The 15607-nt window shown below is 45.8% G+C and overlaps 1 pseudogene; it reads left to right on the top strand.

The window, feature by feature from the left end:
* Positions 1–332: 332 nt before the first annotated feature.
* LOC110123689 (very long chain fatty acid elongase 5 pseudogene) lies at positions 333–3074 on the top strand (annotated as a pseudogene).
* The last annotated feature ends 12533 nt before the right edge of the window (positions 3075–15607 follow it).

Below are 15607 nucleotides of genomic sequence, written 5' to 3'. Positions count from 1 at the left end.
GAATTCCCTCCTGCTGAGGGAAGGTCAACCTTCTGTTCTATTCAGGTCTTCAACTGATTGGAAGAGGCCCACCCACATTAACAAAAGGACAGTTGGTTTACTCAAAGCCTATCAATTTAAACCTAAATAGCACCCAAAGCCTATCAATTTAAACCTAAATAGCACCCCAAAACATCCTCCCAGAAACATCTAGAACAATGTTTGATCAAATATATATAGGAGCACTGTGGTCCAGAAGAGCGGAACATAAAATTAAACATCATAATCAGCAGTATCTTAATTTTTGGATGAAAATTGAGGTAGAGCTCTTCCCATCGCCGCTGCTCCTGCTGGCCGATAGCTCCCTCCAGCCCCCTCCCGGCTCGGCTGGTCCCCGGGCTCCGCCGCCACCGCCGCCTAGCCGCTTCTCCGAGCCGCCGCTGCGCTCGGCCGAAGAGCTTTTAAAATGGAGCGCTTCGATGCATCGCTTAGCACCTATTTCCGGGCATGGCTTGGCCCCCGAGATACTAGAGTAAAAGGATGGTTTCTTCTGGGCAATTATGACCCACCTTGGTCTGCTCCATTCTGTACTTGCTAATCGTGTGGCTGGGACCAAAATATATGAAGATGAGGCAACCGTTCTCCTGCCGGGGTATTTTAGTCCTCCTCGGACTCAGTCTGCTGTCTCTCTGTATGTTCTGTGAGTTAGTGACGGGAATATGGGAAGGCCAGTACAACTTCTGTCAGGGCACACGCAGTGGAGGAGAAGCCGACATGAAGATCATCCGCGTGCTGTGGCGGTACTACTTCTCCAAGCTCATCGAGTTCATGGACACTTTCTTCTTCATCCTCCGCAAGAACCACCACCAGATCACGGTCCTGCACGTGTACCGCCACGCCAGCATGCTGAACATCTGGTGGTTCGTGATGAACTGGGTCCCCTGCGGCCACTCTTACTTTGGCGCCACACTTAACAGCTTCATCCACGTCCTCATGTATTCGTACCACGGCCTGTCGTCCATCCCGTCCATGCGGCCATGCCTCTGGTGGAAGAAGTACATCACGCAGGGGCAGCTGCTTCAGTTTGTGCTGACCATCATCCAGACCAGCTGTGGGGTCATCTGGCCGTGCACCTTCCCTCTCGGTTGGTTGTATTTCCAGATTGGATACATGATTTCTCTGATCGCCCTCTTCACAAACTTCTACATTCAGACCTACAACAAGAAAGGGGTCTCCCGGAGGAGAGAGCACCAAAAGAACCACCAGAACGGCTCTGTGGCCGCCGTGAATGGCCACACCAGCAACTTTTCTTCCCTGGAGAACAATGTGAAACAGCGGAAGCAGCAGAAGGACTGAGGTCTGAGGGTTGGCAGCCTCTGAACCGCATCGTCTGATTGTAAGCACATCTGAGTTGTGCCTGATGCTCGTTAACAACTGCTGTAACTAGTCAGCCTACAATAGTGTGACTCACATAGGACCTCCTCCATCAGTTCCAAACCCCTAGGAAACGTAGACAGATTATCCAATTAGACGTAAGATTTTTTAACATTTCTGGGCTCTCACCGACCCCTGCGCTAGACTGTGGAGGGCGTGTTATTGTAGTACACGACACTGCTGTTGCCTTATTAGTTATAACATGATAGGTGCTGAATTGTGATTCACAATTTAATAACACTGTAATCCAAACTTTTCTTTTTTTTTTTTTTTACTGTAGATCATGCATGTGATTGTAAATTTGTAAAATGTTGTTACAGTAGAGAAACACACATGCCTTAAAATTGAAAAAGCAGGGCCCAAAGCTTATTAGTTCAATTAGGGTATGTTTCAAGTTTTTATTCATTTCTAATAGCTCCGTTCAGAAAAGTCAACAACCGTGGTTTATGAAATTTAACGTGTGACACAGAACTTCAGGTGACTTGTCCGTGTGAAATCGGCACCTTCAGTTTTTGTAATGTGGCTTTAAATCAGGCAGGTTCAGATCTAGTGGAACAGTCAGTTTAACTTTTTAACAGATCTTATTTTTTTATTTTGAGTGCCACTATTAATAATGTAAAAAGGGAGGGAGGAGCTAAAGCAGTCTTGATGAAACTTAAATATATATTCTTTGTCTTCAAGATTTTAGGAAGTGTGTAGGATGAGTAGGCCATTTTAAATTTCCAAAGTGTAAGTGTTTTTATACAGGAAACAAAGCCCATTTTGCTTTCCACTTAGAGAAGATGTATACTTTTCAAGAGACATGACTGAACAGTTAACCATTTGACAGAGGCCCGTAGATGAGCAGTGGGGGGGGACTGGTTGCCAAGGTCCAAATTTGGATTGATTTCTATACTGCTATCTATCTGTTTTGACACAAACTTCCTTTGAAAATGTGCCTAGCTTACCATAATGAATGGGGAGGGGTGGAGTGGGAAGGACCTTAGAAAAATTTAAGGTAAAATTAAGCAGATAGCTGCAGCATGAGAGAACTGGAGAACTGAGTAGAGATGATTTGGTTAATGCGAATCTAATAGCACCTGTAAGGTTTTTTTTTCCTGCTCCGACTCTAAAGATTTGTTTAGAAATGCTTGTTTAAAAATAAGACTGCTTATCCTAAAATCATGTCTCATACCCTAGAAGCAGTGGTCAAACAGATAGAGACTGTTGTTTGTGTGTCATTTTAAAGTGTTGGAATTTAGCCTCTGAATACCTTCTCCACTGGAGGAAAAAAACATTCATTGAACCACTCGTGACACATCTGAGAAGGTCATTGACAATGTATAAATGAATGGTTTGATATTTATGTAAATATCAGTTTATCATGCTTTAATTTTGCACATTCATATTACAGGGAGCCAGTTGGGTTCTCTTAATTAGTCTTGTGGGTTTTCTGTTTGGAAGGAGTCACGGCATCTGTTTACATTTACCTTATCAAATCTAGAATGTGTATATTTGTAAATGTATGTCTTCCTAGGTACTAGTTTGAGAATGTCTTTACATATTTCAACACAGAAACTATAACATTCAATAGTGTGCTGTCAAAGTGTGCTTAAGCTCATCTGGATATACCCACAATGTTAAATAATCTCTAAAATTAATCATTAAAACATTTTTGATTACCTGTGGGAAAAAAAAAGAAAATTGAGGTAGAGAATATTATATTGTATACAGTAATTTATGGCTTTTTTATCTACCTAAACTTGCTTTTTTCTTAATTGATTTGCAGAAGCTCTTTGAATAGTAGTATATAAACCCTTTAACAGTTATGTATGTAGAAAGATAGTCTTGTTAATGATATTTTTTCCACAGCTTTATAGTTTTATGTGCTCACATTTGTCATTTCTTTGATGACTTCTGTGTCTATGTCACACTAGGAAAAAGTCATCTCATTTACAAAGCTTAAAAATTGTAGGGTTTCCCTGGTGGTCCAGTGGTTAAGAATCCGTCAGCAAGTGCAGGGAACATGGGTTTGATCACTGGCCCCAGAATATTCCACATGCCTCTGGGCAACAAAGTCTGAGTGCCACAGCTGCTGAGCCTGTGTGCCTACAGCTTATGCTCTAAACAAGAGAAGCCACTTCAGTGAGAAGCCCAGAGCACTGCAAGAAGGAGTAGCCCCCGCTTACCACAACTAGAGAAGGTTCGCAGGCAACAAGGAAGACCCAGTACAGCCAATAAGTAAATAAATTTAAAAACTATGTAATATCTATACAACTTCTCTGTAACATTTGCAAAAAAAAAATAAATAAACACAAAACTCTCCACACCACTTTATTTCGACCTTTATCCAAAAATGCAAAAAATGTGTAGTTCTGAGTATCTGATGCTGACCTCCAACCTCAAAAGCAAGTGGAGAGAGAGGGTCAGGATAGAAGTTCAGGGCTCCTCCCCTTCCTGGAGGAAAGGGAAGCTACGGATGAGAACACCGGAGCCCGATGGAGAATGGGACCCTCTTTCTCCTGGCACCAGACTAAGACCTCGCCCACTCCACCCCATGGCTATCCATCCTCTTCAACAGAGAACACACAAAATTATCGAAACTTGTGCAGGAACGCGGAACATGGTGCAGGCGGCAAGCAGCTAGCTGAGCAGCAGGATTAGAGCGTGTCCACCTGCTTCTTGGCAGGCAGGATGGTGAACCGCTCAGCTTCCTCCTCGTCACTCCCCTCTCCTCTGCTGTCTTCCTCAGAAACATCATTGCTTATAACAGTTTGGTGCCGCCCAGTATCCGCATAGGGTCGGAACCCAACAAGAGGCGGAAGGTTACAGGTAGTTGGAGCTGGAAGTCATCCAAACAGCATGGGTTGGCAGGACAACTTGAGTCTGGCCACAGGGACTGTGATCTCCTGGTGATCATGGTTCGGGGACATGACTTCTACAACGTTACACTCATCTTTGCGCCCTGCCCACCCCCAACCTGGTGAGGCAGAGCATGGTCCAAACCAGAATGTCCTCTGCACCATCCTCTTCCTCTACCTTGAAGATGAAAGAGCAGGTGTGGCCCGGGAGCTCACAGATGAAGAAAAACTGTCCATGATAATGGAGCCAGCACCGCCTCCCCCGCCCCCTGGCCAGGCTCCGCTCTTCTAACTCAAGAAACGCCAAGATGGCAGAGCCGCCAGCCACACGGCAAAGGCCATCCGCCACATTTCTGTATTTTTGAAAAACGTATTTCATCTTTAAAACACTGGAGGTTGCTTTTGCTCTCTAATTGCAGCTCTTCCAAATAGGCAGTCAGCTACCCCAACATTACTTACTAAATACTCTATTCTTTTCCATAGTTATCGGAAATGGACTTGGATCACTTTAGTTGAATGACTCCTCAAAATATTAACTAAAACAGGATATCATTTTTTACCCATGCTATAAGCAAAAATGTTAAAGATTCAAAAAACTCCAGCATTGGAGAAGGTATATGGAAATAGGTACTCTCATACACTGTTGGTGGAAATGTACATTACTAAACATTTTAGGAAGGTAATATGAAAATATCTACCAAAAATTTGAAAGTGCATCTCTTTGACCCAGGAATTATATCAATTACATTTCTAAAAAACCAATCTAACCAAAATACTCACACAGGTCTAAGCAGACAGATAGATTGTTATCCGGCAAAGCACTGTTTGTTATGACAAGGGAACAGAAAAGTGGAAATGGGCCCTAAATGACTGCGTGCATTAGAGGACAGTCCTAAAAAATGTAACACATAGCTATTGGAAAGAATACAGTAGGGCTTCCCTGGTGACTCAGTGGTAAAGAATTTGTCTGCCAATGCAGGAGACATGGGTTTCATCCCCAGTCTGGGAAGATTCCACGTGCCTCAGAGCCACTAAGCCCACGGGTCACAATTATTGAGCACATGTGCCATAACTACTGAAGCCCAAGTGCCCTAGAATGCATGCTCCACAACAAGAGAAGGCCTTGCTCACCACAACTAGAGAAAAGCCCTCAATGGCTCCAAAGCAGAGTTAACATGCAGGAAAGGAGACCAGACAAAGTGGAGCTCAGAAAGAGAAACCAGTGTCCCACCCTCCTCTGCAGGCTGTGAGTCCAAGGCAAGGAAGACCCAGCACAGTCAAAAATAAATAAATAAACAAATTAAAAAAAAAGAATACAGTAGCTCTGTGTATACTAACGTGGAAAGATCACCAAGGCAGATTTTATGGTAAAAAATGAAACATTTCAGAACATTATATTTAGTATGATTCCATTTACACATTCTTAAACTATATATTTATATATGTACATATATGGGTATAAACAAAAGAGATGCTTACTAGGAAGGGAGAAATGTCAGGAAGAAGTGAAGTTGCCTTTCACATTTGACTTCTGTATTGTTGGATTCTTTTACAAAAAGAATATACTCATGTATCGGGTTGGCCAAAAAGTTAAAATGGAAAATTGGAAAATGGAAAAAGCCAAATGAACTTTTTGGCCAACCGAACATGATTATGCAATTTTTTAAAATACAGAAATAATAATGGAAGAACACTCATCACTTTGATCTGACCAAGCTAGAACATAAAACAGGGCACAGAGATTCAAGCTGCCTGAACACTCACACGGGCCACTGTGAGGTCAGCTGGGACTGGGGATGAATCACGCCACCCACTCAGGACTCCAAGAATCTACCCCTAGTGCTGGGGAGGGGTGAGGTGGCTACACTGCCATCAAACATAAAGCAGGGAAGGCAGGAGCTTCTTTAAGAAAAATGGAGGTGGCAAGCAGGGAGGGTCATCAAACAATGACCACCAGGGTGAATGCACAGGAAATGTGTGTTGGGAGCATCATTACCTCTCCTGCGGGGGGTCAGCGCATACATGCCCCTGGACACTGCCATTTCTCCAAATGATACAGAAAATGCAACCTACATGGGAAGGAAAATCCAAAACAGAAGGAATATATATATATGTATGTATGTATGTATAGCCGATTCACTCTGCTGTACAGTAGAAAGTAACACAACATTGTAAAGCAACTATACTCCAATAAAAATTTTTTTAAAAAAGATTACAAGGGCAAAGTTCTAGGAAAAATACAACTCAGTAAAACTGACTTTAAAAGAAAATAAAAATGCTCCCACAGGGTGAGTATCAGGAGAATCACACCCAGACAGAACACTGTCTGCTTGTCTCCAGGGAACCAGTCACAGGAAATAATCAGAAATGAGTTCAAAAGGCAGTCAGATTTCTGGCATGCATTCTCCATCTCTTCCCAGACTGGTCTCCAGATGCCCTCAAAGAGCAGGCATAAGATTTCCCCCAAATTAAAGGGCTCCTGTGAATGACTTGAGATGCATAGCAACAGCCTGTGAGGTACAGTGTCATACTTTGTGGGGAGGAGGGACCTATCACAACAGCTCGAAAGTGGAATTTTAAAACAGTTACTTAGGAAAAAAAAAATGCACAGAGCCAAAGCTGGCCTTTGGTGGCAAGACTCTGGCTCACAAACATTTTTCCATGAGGGGGAAGAGGTGAAGGTATAACTGATACACTTGAGATTGCTCAAAACTGTACTCCCTGAAGGCAGGTGTTACATACACATGGGGTGGGGAGAGGGCGTCATTCCTCCTGCATAGTGTGGCCAAAAAGAATGGAGACCATTGCCTTAGGCCATGAGGTTGTCTGCCAAAGAAGCACAGCAGAAGAGCTGGTGGAGGGCTTGACAGTTTGGTAAAGCTTTTCCCCAGGGATGATTTAACTTGTAAAATAATCCCGAGGGGTTGGCATCATTCTGCTTTCTTGACAGACGGCAGAACAGAGGATCGGGTCTAAGGAATGGACACAGGGCATTAAAAAGGAGGACCTCTGCTGTTTCAGTTTCAGCCAAAATCAATCAACAGATACGAAGTACAACCACAACGTGATGGCATTAGATCTTCGATGCAGACTCTGCAGACTCTGGAAACTGGCTTTGTGAACGTAAGCTCAAGACTCACCTCTGGCCAAATACAAGAAGCTGGAAAGTGGAAGAGGCAGGCAGGGAGGAGCTGTGAGTGTGCTGTGTTCTGATCCCAGTGGGAAGAACCAGGGGAGCTTCCTGCTCACCCATGAGATAACACTAGAGGGATGTCAAGACAGCTCCTGGCAGAACTGAACCTACCCCTGAAGTTTAGGGAAGCAAGGGCTAGTGCCAGATGCTGGCTGGGAGAAATAAAAACTGAAGAGCTTGCTGGGACTGGCTGGCCAAAATAGGAGAGAAGCTACACTGGAGTGAGCTGCTGTTCCACCAAAAGTGGGACAAAGGTATGAGGCTCCCTTGGACCAAAAAAGGGCCCTTTGCTGAGAAGCCAGCCTAAAGTCATTTTATAAATGATGCCATCCAAGGGGGCAGCCTAGAGGAGCCATGCAGACCTACAGAGGGGATGCCCAGGGGCTGAGGATGGATCAAACGTGGCCAAGGGGAGGAGGTATTCCACATCCAAGGGAAAGGTGCCAACCAGGGAGGTCCAAGGATCAGCGAAATGTCCCCATGGGAGAAAGAGTAGGCACTAGATGTCGGTCCCATGCAGAGGGCACTGGCTCCAGGCCGTAAGTGCACCAGGCCAGCCTGACATCCACTGCCCATTCCTCCTCCTCTCTGTCCACAGGGTGGGACCCTCAATGGATCCAAAATGAAATTAACATGCAGGAGAGGAGATGAGACAAGTGGAGCAAAGAAAGAGAAACTTGTCAGGGTCCCACCCTCTTCTCCAGGCTGTGAGCCCGAGGCACTGCAGAGCTGTGGGGAGAAGTTCTACTTAGAATAGAACTAGGAATTTTGATGCTATACTGGCCTGGAGTTATGTGATTATTTAACTGGACTAGACTTTTTATTGTCTGAGTGTCTGAAGAGCCCTGGCACCCAAGGAGCCATGCAAGCTGTAGGAAGAAGGGATGCAGGGGAAAATAAAGTTAAGGTTTACTTGAACCTGCCCAGCCCAGTCCATTGAATAACATGGTTATATTCATTTTAGGGGCTTCCCAGGTGACTTGGTGGTAAAGAATCCACCTGCAATGCAGGAGGCCCAGGACACACGGGTTCAATTCCTGGGTGGGGAAGATCCCCTGGAGAAAGGAATTCTTTCAAGTATTCTTTCAATACTTGAGTATTCTTGCCTGGAGAACCCCATGGACAGAGGAGCTACAGTCCATGGGGTTGCAAAGAGTTGGACACAACTGAAGCAACTATGCGTGCATACATTCATTTCAGATGGCCTCGAGGTGCAGTAATATCCTTGTGGTATGCGACATCTGCCCATCCAGGGCAGCTCTTGGTTGAGGCCAGCTGGACCAGACTGCATGTGCAGGAAGGGGCTGCTGCCCGGGAGCAGATCCTGGACCATCTGCCCACACCAGGGCCTGTGGAAGCACCGGCCTGGAAGACATCTGGCCTAGGGCTCAGCATCACTCTTCCGATGTAAACACTTGATAAGGTTAAATATAAAGTTGCAGGACTATCTTGACACGACCTAACTTTGAATCTGTGGCCCAGTTCCAGCTCTACATCTTTAAAGTCCATCAAAAAAAAAAAAAAAAAAAAAAAAAAACCAAATTCTAAAACTGTTTTGTGAGTCGTTGTTGCTGTTCAGTCATTCAGTTGTATCTGACTATTTTTGACCCCATGGACTGCAGCACACCAGCCTTCCCTGTCCTTCACTATCTCCCGGGTTTTCTCAAACTCATATTCATTGAGTTGAGGATGCCATCCAACCATCTCATCCTCTGTCATCCCCTTCTCCTCCTGCCCTCCATCTTTCCCAGCATCAGGTCTTTTCCAATGAGTCAGCTCTTTGCAGCAGGTGGCCAAAGTACTGGAGCTTCAGCTTCAGCATCAGTCCTTCCAATGAACAGTCACGATTGATTTCCTTTAGGATTGACTGGTTTGATCTCCTTGCTGTCCAAGGGACTCTCAAGAGTCTTCTCCAACACCACAGTTCAAAAGCATCAATTCTTTGGCACTCAACCTTCTTTATGGTCTGATTCTATTTCTTTCTTATTAGGAATGCCACACCACTATTAAATCTCATTTGGGCATTTCATCACTTATTTTTTCATATACTGGGAACCTCAAAATATGGAAATGATCTGAACTGTCCTGAGCTCTGAGAGGTCCTTATTTTCTGAGCAGCCCTCTTAGGTTTGGCCCATCAAGTACACCTGCCCCAATTCTGAATGTGAGGCTGCAGTGTGGTATAGAGAAGGAGGGAAGTCATGGTGAGAAGGAATGTGGCTCTGGGGTCCAAGTTTCAATGTAGTGTGTGTGTGTGTGTGGTGAGGGAAGGGCTACTGGATCCTCATTGGATTGAGTCAGAGGCATGATTTTACGATGGTCCTGGCTACATAGCTTCCTTTATTCTGTGAGCCTGGTTCTCCAGCCTTGCTGCCAAGTCTCTAAGCTATCCAAGTTCTTATCAGATAATCCCAAAATTAGCCAGAGTTGACCTCTGCTGCTTCAATTAAGAGCCATCACTTAGACACTGGGTGGCATAATGATTGTGGGCTGAAAAAGCTTGCGTTCTCTTGAGAGGTGCTCAACCTATTCTTAATCAGAAAAATGGAACTGCGTTAAAACAGCAAGGAGACACTGCTGGAAATCCATTCAACTGGCAAAAAAAAAAAAAAAACCCCACAGAAACTGGATAAAGCCAAGTCTGGCTGGGGATGTGGTTCAGAGATCCAATGTTTGTGAGGCTGTTAGCTCTACCCTTTTTGTTTTTTATGTCTACTTCGGGTTTATCCCTTCTCCCACCTGGGACAGCACAACTGTGAAGAAAAGGCTGTGGCTGGTTGGTGTGGACCACACAACTGGCCACATACATGGACTGTCTCAGCTCAATTAATCCTAAGGGTTCACTGTGACAAGCAGTATAGCTCATAATACATGCCCAACAGATATTGGCTATGAATGTTTTCTCTTGCTTTTATTTTTTGAGTAAACTTACACATACACACTCAGAAAAAAGAAATTGTTTTTATTTTTTACAGTACAAAAGATACATGGAGATTGGTAACTTTCCCTTCTACCCCAACCCCCGTCCAGTACCCAGTTCCCCTTCCCAGAGATGCACCACTGTGAACAGTTCCATGGGTGTCCCTTCCTGCAATCTACTCCTCACCCAGCAGTGTCCAGAGGGATCCTTTGGAAATGTGGACCAAGTTACCTCACACCTCTGCCCATCAGACCTCAGATGACACTCTATATCCAGACCTCAGACACAGGGCCCCACACACTCTGGGCCCTGCCTACCTCCCTGACCTTATTCCCACAACTCTCCCTCAGCCCTCTTGCAGGAGCTCTGGCCTCCCTGACCTCCTCTGACACACCATGGCTCATCTCAGGGCTGGCCATGCTCTGCCTGGACCAACCCCCCGACAGTCCCACCCTCATGCTCTTCTTTCTTGCAGTGTATGGTGTTAGTCACTCAGTGGTATCCGACTCTTCACAACCCTGTGGACTAGTAGCCCGCCAGGCTCCTCTGTACATGGAATTTCCCAGGCAAAAATACTGGAGTGGGTTGCCATGCCCTTCTCCAGGAAATCTTCCCAACCCAGGGATTGAACCTAGGTCTGCGGCATTGCAGGCAGATTCTTTACCATCTAAGCCACCAGGGAAGCCCTTCTTTCTTGCAGGGCTCCGCTCAAATATCACCTCCTCTGAGAGCCCTTCTTGGATTGCCCTAGCTCTCTGGCCCTTTACTCTGCTTTTCCAACCTCTGTCTTCCTTCTTAGCACCATCCTGGCCCCCAACTTGAGGTTATGTATCTGTTTATCAATCTATTTCTTGTCTTATCACAATGGAACATCTGCTCCAGGAGGCAAGGTCGGTTCACCGCAGATTCCCCAGCAACAGCCAGTGCTGTTACCTAGGGCCTCTGAGAGAGAACTCATTGGGTAAATATGTGGGTGTGGGTCTGTTCTCTCTTACAACTCACTAGTCTCACAACTTGCTTTTTCTCATCTAACAATAAGCCTCAGAGTCTGATCTACCTTGATATATGTAGACCTGCCTCATTATTTGTAACAGATGCTCAGTATTTCAACTGATTGGGTGCCCCATGGTTTTTATTTAGCCAGACCCTTTGCTGATGGACAGAGGTTGTCCCTAGTCTTTTATTATCAGAGAACCAACAAACAAAAAATACTGTGATGAATATACTTCTTTGTGCACATGAGAAGGTATATCCACGCAATAAACTCATGAATGTCAACTTGTTGGGGCAGATGATATCCAATTTTTAAGTTTGAGAGATGTCATCAAGTTGCACCCTGTGGAGACGTATCCCAAATAACAATGGGAGAGAGAGGCATAGCAGATGAGGTCAGCGTGTGACAGGGGCAGGAAGCCAAAACAGTTGAACTTGGAAGCCATTGTAAGGACTGGGGCTTTGATGAGTAAGATAGGGAGACCATGGGATTTTGAGCAGAGGAGAGACAGAATTACTCAGGTTTTAAATGATCATTCTGGCTGTTGTGTGGCGGACAGACTGAAGGGGACAATAGATGCAAAGGGGCCAGACAGGAGAAGGCAAAGAAACATAGGTGAGAGATGGTGATGCCAGCCTGACCAGGTGGCATAGGAGATGTGGTGAGAAGGGATTGGGCTTGGGATATATTCTGAAGGTATAGTGGAGAGGATTTGCTGATGGAGTAGTCAGATCCTGAGAGATATTTTCAAAGAGTCAAAGGGATCTCTCAGGATTTTGGTCTGTCCAACCAGAGGGATGGGATGGCAAGGTCCATGTCCCTGGAGTCCATTCCGGAGGTGCTGGGCATGAGGGTGTGGACAGGCAGTAGCTGGAGTGGGGGCAGGGGAGATATCTGGCGAACCTCAACTTCCTAACAGATAAGGTTTCCTGATCTTAGACTGTGTGGTTTCAAAGGGGTTCCACAGAACTGTAGTGAAGTAAGCTGTCGGGGGCCCAGCTTGAATGACGGTAGTGGCTAACTCTAGCCCAGCTCCCGGGTCAGGCCCACGTACCTCCTTCTGTTTACTTCCATTGTTGGTACGTGCTGGGCTGCACACCTCCATTTCTATCATTTTAAAAAGCACAGCAAAATAAATAAATTAATAAAATAAAATAAAAAGCGTATCAGATGGGACTTCCCTGGCAGGCCAGCAGTTAAGGCTCTGTGCTCCCTGTGCAAGAGGCACAAGCTGATCCCTAGTCAGGGAACTAGATCCAAAAACTAAAATAAAAAGTACAGCAGAAATGAACACAACATTGTAAAGCAACTAGACTCCAATAAAAATTAATTTGAAACAAAAAAAATAAAAGAATTGCAATCATCAAGAAAAAATCCATTTCTGAGTCACTCCATTTTTTTGATCATCACCCCACCTGTTGTTGCTGGATGCTGAAGAGGACAGTGATAGCTCTGTGTTGTCAAGAGGTCAGGAAGACTGAACCAGAAAGAAGCTATCAGATTCTGACTGGCCACAGAGGCTTACCGGGGACATATCTAATCCTCACAGAGGAAGATCAGATCAACAAATGAAACACTGTCATCCAAGGTCAAACAACTCCAGATGAACCAACACAGCCCAAAGGCCGTGCGGCCCAGCGTATCTTGCAGGCCCAGCCACACGGGCCTTCTTTCTATTCCCCTTATACTGCGGGCTTGTTCCTGGTGCAGAGCTTTGGGTATTGCCTTCCCCTCTACCTGAAATGATGCTGGGAAAGATTGAAGGCAGGAGGAGGAGGGACAAGAGAGGATGAGATGGCTGGATGGCATCATCGACTCAATGGTCATGAGTTTGAGCAAACTCTGGGAGATAGTGAAAAACAGGGAAGCCTGGCATGGTGCTTTCCATGGGGTCGCAGAGTCAGATACTGACTGAGCGACTGAACAACTACCTGGAACGCCCTTCATGAGGCTGGCTCCTTCTCAGTAGTTCAAATACCCCTCTTCAGCGCAGGTCTATCCTGACAGCCTTACCTAAAGAAAGCCCTATGCCAGACTCTTCAGATTTGCTTCCTTCCTTCACTTGAAATCACCTGCTTTGTGTGTTTACCTGTTTACCCTGTGTCTTGCTCACTCGTGTCCCCAGCATCCAGAACCATGCCTTGCACAGGGCCTTTGATGGCTGGGAAGCGGAGTGCTGGTGACAGGTGTGGCATGGTGGGGAGCAGTGTGACTCACTCCGAGGTAAACTTAGTTGAGTTGGACTGGAGATGCTGCACTGCCCACTCCCATGATGCCACTGTGTGGGGTCACTGAAGCTCTGTGATTTAGTTAACAACTTAGTCTGAATGCCCATATGGCTGGGGTCTTAGGGACAGCAAGGATGTCCCAATACTGGTGACTTGGGGAACAGAATGGAGATTAAAAAAAGAAGGTAAAAAGCACAGGTTCTGACTCACTCTGCTAGTATCATCAGCTAATAAGCTCTTACAGGCACATCCAACTCGAGTCCTTCTACTCCCAGCCACAAGTAATCAAGTACCTGGGTTTCCCTGGTGGCTCAGCGGTAAAGAATCTGCCTGCCAATGCAGGAGATGCGGGCTCAATCCCTGGGTCAGGAAGATCCCCTGGAGGGGGAAATGGCCACCCACTCCAGTATCCCTGCCTGGGAAATCCCATGGACAGAGGAGCCTGGGGGGCTACAGTCCATGCAGCCGCAAAATGCTTGAACATGACTTAGCCACTAAACAACAACGATCAAGTGCTATCATAATCAAGAGACTGTGCTAGTTTTTTTTCCTAAGGACAAACTTCAAAATAGTCATTTCCAGAAGAACCAACCTTACCTAGACTCACTTCAGGAGGCACTGCTATTTTCCAAGCCAAAAGGGGGTTTCCTAAGAGATTCCTGAGGCTTTGAAACTGAGCCAGGGTCCTGGCACCTGCTAGAAGAGAGGGTTCTGCAGGTCTGCATGGCTGGGGGATGAGGATGGAGAAAAGAGGTCCCTCTCTTAGCATTTTAAGCTGATGAAAGCAGCCTTATCCTTATCCAGCCATCTTCACCTTTCCAGTAAGTTTCTGTTGCTCAATCACGTGCAGACAGTAAAATAGCACAAAATACCTTGGTAGAGAATGAAAGATAATTATGTTGCCTTCGTCTCCTGTGTATCAAGCATCAAAACCACTTCCTAGGTGCCCATTCTAGGATACACACCACGTGGGTTACAAAGGGCAGGCTGCAGAAATGTAGAGAGACCACGTGGGTACCAAGGTGGGGAGTGATAAGCTAAGTGAGAAGAGGTCCTTTCTGGAGGAGAAACGGCTGAGGGTCATGGGGAGAGAACCAGAGCCTCTGTTGGAAGTGTCAGGCAGCCAGTGGACAGATAAGCACGTTTCCTGAGGGGAGACAAGCATCTTGTATGTCTGCCTTGAGATGCTAGTAGGGAGCAATGTGGGCCCTAAACAGGTTAATGAGAGAACAGTGAGAAGAGAGGGTGATCCAAGCGGGACAGAGATCATGGTGGGAGGGGAATGACTCCAGAGGGGAGAAGAAGGGAGAGGAGGGGAGAAGAAGGGAGAGGAGAAGAGCCAGAAACAGGCTGCCTGGCAGCAACATGGACTGAGTCCATGTTACATGTTATATGGATAGTCTGAGTCCAAGGAAAAAAATATCTGTTAAGAAGGGACCTAAAGGGCCAGAGGAAGTCAGGCAGTGCTCAAGATATTAACCAGATCCAGCCAGAGCTGCCTGGAAAGAGAACAGGAAATTGATTAGATCAGGGGCCTTGAGAGAAAAGATGGGGTGGGGACAGGTGAGGAAAGAGTAGAGGGAGCAGGAAGTGGATGAGTGTGCAAAATTGTTTGTAATAATGGCTCACAGAAAGGAGAGAGATTACTTGGAATGCAGAAGGAGGAGAAAGCTCAAAAGACTGACTACGATCTGGATTCTGGAAGAAATAAGTTTGGTGGGGCAGAATTTGGTGGGGGATCCAGGTAGAGTTGCCTTGGCAAGAGCTCAACTATTGACCTTCCTCTTTTTGACCACGTGGCTCCTCTAGGTATAAAAAACTGTTGTTTTGGGGGGGGAAGTGGAAAGGTGGCCCAGTGAGACAAGGTTTGACTTGCTTCTGAGAACTGACATATTTGCAAAGCCGTCCATCTGCTTCCAGGAAAAGGCAAGGCTCCTGACTTTGCTTGTGCTCAAGGAAGAGGCTGTTGGGACCACAACTGTAAGTGGAAGGGGGATGGAAGGAGTTTGGGTAGATAAA

Source organism: Odocoileus virginianus, chromosome 20 (genome assembly GCF_023699985.2).
Source record: "Odocoileus virginianus isolate 20LAN1187 ecotype Illinois chromosome 20, Ovbor_1.2, whole genome shotgun sequence".
Taxonomy (NCBI): domain Eukaryota; kingdom Metazoa; phylum Chordata; class Mammalia; order Artiodactyla; family Cervidae; genus Odocoileus; species Odocoileus virginianus.
This window is presented reverse-complemented; position numbering and strand designations above follow the sequence as displayed.